Below are 6,358 nucleotides of genomic sequence, written 5' to 3'. Positions count from 1 at the left end.
ATGCTTGATTTGGGATTAGTTTGCTGTTCTTTTTCTAGATCCTCCAGGTGTGCAGTTATATCTTTAATTTTAGCTTTTTCTTCTTTTTTATTGTAGGCATTTAGAACTAGAAATTTCCCTCTCAGCATTACCTTCAGTGTAGCCAAGGAGTTTTGTTATGTTGTGTTCTAATTTTTCATTCGACTCCAGATATTTACTCATTTTCAATTTCTTATTTGACCAACTGATTATATGAGTGTATTGTTTAACCTCTATATACTTATAAATTTTCCAGTTCCCTCCCTAATACTGATTCTCGACTTTATTCCATTATGGTCAGAGAACGTGCTTTGTATAATTTCAGTTTTTTTAAATTTATTGAGACCCTTTTTTGGTGACCCAATCTGTGGTCTATCCTGGAAAATGATCCATGCATACTTGAGAAGAATGTACATTCTGCTGTTTGGTCATGAAATGTTCTGTATGTTTGTTTTAATCAAGTTCATTTCTCATGGTATTCAAGTTCTCTGTTTCCTTCTGTCAAGTTTTCTTCTGTCTAGGGGTTCCATCTATTGATGAGAGTGTCATATTGAAGTCTTCAGCTATTATTGTAAAGATATCTATTTGTCCCTTCAGTTTTGCCAGTGTTTGCCTCATGTATTTTTGGGCAGGCTGATTAGGATTAAGAGTATAAATATTTTTGATTGTTATTTCTTCTTAGAGGATTGTCCCATTTATTAATATATAGTATCCTTCCTTGTTTCTTATAACATTTTTGCATTTGAAGTCTACTTTGCTCAATATTAGTATGGCTGCCCCAGCTCTTTTCTCGTTACTGTTTGCATGGAGTATCTTTTTCCAGCCTTTCACTGTCAACCTAATTGTGTCCTTGGGTTTAAGGTAAGTCTTTTGTAAACAGCGTATAGATGGATCATATTTTTTTATCCATTTTGCCAATCTCTATCTTTTAATTGGTGGATTTAATCCATTAAGATTCCATGATTATTACTGTACTTACTTCAACCATTTTATTCTTTGAATTTTATATCTCATATCTTATTTTTGTCTCTCTTTTTACTCTTTTAGTTACCCTTACTGATACTCTTCATTTCTATACTCTCCTCCAAACCACTCTCTCCTATCTTTTCATTTCAGCCGACAGAATTCCCTTTAGTATTTCTTGTAGGACATGTCTCTTATGGATAAACTCTCTCATTTTCTGTTTATCTGTGAATATTTCAAAATTCCCCTCATTTTTAAAAGACAAATTCAACAGAAATTGGTGAAATAATAAAGAATAAAGAATTCTTAATTGTCAGTGTTTCTCTTTCAGAGTCTTAAATATATCATACCGCTGTCTCCTTGCCTCCATGGTTTTTTATGAGAAATTGCCATTAGTCTTATTGCAGTCCCCTCATATGTGATGAAATGGTTTGCTCTTGCTGCCTTCAGAATTCTCCCCTTATCTTTGGCATTTGACATTCTGGTTAGTTTATGTCTCAGATTTATCCTGTTTGGGTTCACTGAACTTTTTGAAAATGTATATTTGTGTCCTTCATAAGAGTTGGGAAATTTTCAGCCATTATTTTCTTAAATATACTTTTTTGCCCCTTTTCCCTTCACTTCTCTTTCTGGGACAGCCATGATGCATATGTTTATGTGCTTTTTGCTATCATTCAAATCCCTGAGATCCTGCTCTATTTTTCCCATTATTTTTTCTATCTATTCTTGTGTCTGCAAGATTTCAACTATCCTGTCTTCTACCTCACTGATTCTTTCACCTGTTTAAATCTGCCGTTGTATTTTAATACCTCTAGTGTATTTTAATCTTGTCTATGTCTTTCATCCCTATCATTTCTGTTATTTTTCCTTTTATGTTTTCAAATTCTTCTTTGTGAGCACACAGCATCTTCTTCATATCCTTTATCTCTTCAGCCATATTTTTCCTTCATCTTCTTGAATTGTTTGAACATCTTTGATTAATTGTTCCAAATTCAGTGTCTCCTCTGAAGTTTTAATTTGTTTCTTTGATGGGGCCTTATCTTCCTCTTTCTTAGTATGGCTTGTAATTTTTTGCTTGTGTCTAGATACCTGATTATTTTGATGATTTTTTTCTGGAAGTCAGTTTCTCTCTCTTGCCTAAGGTTTTGTTGTTGTTGTTGTTGTTGATTGGCTTTGTGCTATGTCATTTCTTTGACACTTTGTTCAACATATTATAGACCTTTAGAATAGCTTGTGTTTAACTGAACAGTTTTTCAGCGCTTTTTCATCTGGTTGTTGCCCTGGATATACAGTAAAGTTTTTGAGATTGTACTATTTGTGTAATTGTTTCACCCCCAGGAGAAAACTGTTCCTTTTCTAGGAATGTTGATTCTATTTTTTTTTTATTTGGGTCTATGGATTTTGAACACTCCCTTTATCTTTAGGTGCTTTTTGCCTGGAGGGCAATTTCTAGGAGCAGGGTCTCCCCTGAGAAGATTTTTCTTAGTCAGTATTTCTGAGCCCAAACAGGGCCAGGGGCCCACAAAGGGGGTGTAGATTGTTTCCAAAGTGCCCTGGGGAGGAGACCCAGAAGGATGTGATTGGTGCTCAGCTATGCCCATTCTGGGGAAAAGCCACCCTTCAGCAATCTGTTCCCTGCAGCCCCAAGAATGTAGTGTGTCTCTAAATCTCCCCACTTCCTGTAGACACAAGACACAAGAAGAAGAGGCGGCTGGCTCCTTTCTGCCCTGGATGGGTTGAATCTGTAGGTACCCTCAGAGGTAGGACCCAGCATTCCAGATTTGCAAATCACAAGCTGTAATCAGTACTCAACCATGCTCCCACCCCTACCCTATACTTGGGAAAGAAACTTTATTTCCTCAAAGACTGGATCCTGGAGTGGCCTGCCACAAGAGTGGGGCATGGGCACCAGCCTCTACAGTGTGGAGAACTTTACTGATAATCTTCACCTCAGATTATCGGTCTCTTTCCTGGATGGTGTGCAGTGTTCTTCTGGCCTCCAGAGCCCCAGAACAGTTGTTTCAGACAGTTCCTGGCTGTTCACCAGCCGCCCTGGAGGATGAACTGAGTCCTGCAGCTCCTACTCTGCTATCTCACCTGGTTTCATTGCTTTTAAGTTAGAAATTTGATGACCAAAATAGAGAAATATTCACCTATGTATTCTCCTGTGTATGTGGTTTCATGTTTTAACCTGTCCATCCACCAATCAGGCGTGTGTGTATATGTGTGACTGTGTGAGTCTGTATGTGTGTGTGCATAGCCGTAAGCATGCTGTGAGGTGAGGATTCAATCTGATATTTTCAATTGCTAATTTATTAAAAAGTCCCCCTTTAAAAATAAAGCCATTGGGGTGGTGCATCGGTGGCTCAGTGACAAGCAGAACTTTTCATCTGCCGTACTGGAAACCTGGGTTTGATTCCTGGAGCCTGCCCATGCCAAAAAATAAAATAAAAAAGCCATTATTTATGATGTTGCCTTTAATTTATACTGAATTGTTAAGCATAATAAGGTCATTTCTGGCACCTTTAATCTGTTTCACTACAGTATCCATTCTTGTAGTAATATTACATTGTTTTATCATTCTAGCTTTACAATATGTTTTAATATCTGATAGGACCAGTCCCCTTCATTATTTTTCTTTTCAAGATATTTTGTCATTATTTTCTATGCATTCTTTAATATCGATTTTAAAATTACTTTGTGAAGTCAAAAATCATCCCACTGACATATTTTATTTGTGCTTACTCTTCAAATTTTCAAAACTAAACATATCCAATTTAACAGTACTTATGTAAATGGTAAATCTATAAACAAAAGCATAGATATGATTTAAACAAAAGTCAGGTTACCTCTGGGGAGGAGGGAAGGAGATGTGATTGGAGACAGCACAAAGGGGAATTCTAAAATATTGATAATATTCTGCTTTTTATTGTGGATGGATGGTGGCATGTAAGTTGTCTGTTGCTGCATAACAATATTACCCGAAATTCAGTGGCTCAAAACAAGGAGTTGGCTGGGGCTGCAGTCTATTCTGAGGCTTGACTGGGGAAGGTCCACTTCTAAGCTCATAAGTATAGTTTCTCGCTGGCTGCTGACTGCAGGCTGCCCCCTCCCCCAGTTCCCTCTCCATAGAGCAGCTCACAACCTGGAGGCTTGCTTCTTGCAGCCAACAAGGGAAAGAGAGTCTTTAGCAAGATGGATGGTATGATCTTATGTAACATGACCCTGCATATGGAATCTTGTACATCCCTTCCCTGTTGCCACATATCATACGTCTAAAAGCAAGTCACAGGTCCTTCCCCACTCAAGGGGAGGGGTTCACACAATAGCACGAAGATTAGATTTTAGGGGTCTCATTAAGCATCTGCCCACCTCAAGTGGTTACATGGGTGTTCATTCAATTATTTGTTAAGTTTAAATTTGTAGTTTACAATTTTTTTTAAACCACATGACTTTTTTTACAATTTAAATTTCAAAATTTGCGAAAATTTTTTTGATAAAAATCTATTTGTTTTGGCTGAGTGTGCCCTGGTGTAGTCAAGCAAAAAGAATCTCATGCCTTTGGTGGCCATGTCTGAGATGAATGCAGGTTTGACTCCAGTACCAAGGAAGTAGCTGGGAACTAAGAAGGCCCTCTGTGTGTGCCACTCTGAAATGTCTTAATTGTTTGTAAATGACTCCAATGCATAGTTTTGATTTGAAAATGGAAATTGTTTAAACCTACAAATAATTTGCAAAGAATTGCTATTTTCACATTTACCATGTGCATCTCTCCAAAAGTCACATCTTTTTAATACCCCTTAATGAAGATAAGTAGTTTTATTCATTCAAGTACCTCCCCTTTCTTGCCAAAGTAACCTCTAGATATTTTATATTTTTGTTCTTACTGTGGATGAGCTCTTTGTTTTTAAATGTGCTTTCCAACTGACTGTTGCTATTAACCAGAAAAATGACTAATTTGGAGATATGCACCAAGTACTCCAGCACTTGGCTGAACTTCCGTATGAATTGCTTTGTTTCCTTAGGTTTGCTGGCTACACAAAGACGATACCTGGAAAGTGTGCCACTGTTATTTCCTCCTTCCCAGTGGTCATAATGCTGATTTATGTCTCATGTAATCAAGGCCCTTAAACACTTCAACCTTCAGCGTCAGGTAAATCTCACCTGTCAGCATCTACCTCAGGCAAGTTGCTTAACCGCTCTGTAACTCAGTTTCCTCATCTATAACCTGGGGACCATCATATAATCTTCATAGGGTTATTGTGAGGATTAAATAAGATACTTCCCTTAGCACAGTGAGTATCTCAAAGCTTAGTAAATGTTTTAAAAAATCATAATTTTATTGTATTTGGACAGAAACAATAAAAGTGACAGGAAAGAGACACCCAAGTGGCTAAAAAGATGCTGGGTGACTGAATCAGGCAGCAGATGACAATGATATATACAATTCCCTCCACCCTCCCAGGCCCTGTGCCAGGTGCTTTATAGGCTTCTTATTTAATCAACAAGAGGTAAAATGACAGCCCCAGCATCTATGGTTTATTTGAAGGGACGCAGTTCTCAAACCCAACTGACCACACTCCCCACCAAGGCCAGCATCCTGGAGGGAGGATTAGACCTTCATTTAGCACACAGGTTCTCAACCATGACCGCACATTAGGAACAACCGAGCCTCTCTAAAAACACATCAGTGCCTGAGCCCCACCTCAGAGCACATGAATTCGACTATCTGAAGCTGGCTCTGACATCAGAGTCTTTCACCACTACCACCTCCCCCAGGTGATTGCAACAGCCAGGGTTGCATCCCACCAATTGCCCCAGTATGGCATTTATAATGTTGACATTTCAGGCAGTAATCAGGGAAGTCCAGCCCCAAAAGTCTGGATAAGCGCAAAAGCAATCTCCCCCACTTAGTAATAAATTAGTTCAGCCATTGCTGCCAAATGAAATTTGGCCTCTTGTTCAGTACAATCATAAATAAAGAGTCCCACCCCATTCTTCTTTCAAAAATTACAACTAGAGAAGGTGTGTCCCTGAGGCACAGACTCTTCAGTCTTGGAGGGCCATACAGATGAACTTAATCCAACCAAAATAGATTGGTTTGAAGGATTATCTGAAGTTACTCCACAATGAGGGCAGGTCTCAGTGGGATTAGGGCAGTGGTCTGCACTTTGGTGTGGTTTTGCCTTCCTATGGCAAATGCCTGGAAACAATTTGGTTGTTATAACTGCAGAGAGCACTACTGGAATCTCATGGGCAAATGGTGCTGAACATCCTACAATGCACAGGACAACACCCACAACAAAGAATTATCTGGTACAAATTGAGAAACTCTACGTTAGGATGAGGAAATTGATTGCCATCACCCCCTCCTGCC

This window comes from Tamandua tetradactyla, chromosome 19, assembly GCF_023851605.1.
Source record: "Tamandua tetradactyla isolate mTamTet1 chromosome 19, mTamTet1.pri, whole genome shotgun sequence".
Classification (NCBI taxonomy): domain Eukaryota; kingdom Metazoa; phylum Chordata; class Mammalia; order Pilosa; family Myrmecophagidae; genus Tamandua; species Tamandua tetradactyla.
This window is presented reverse-complemented; position numbering follows the sequence as displayed.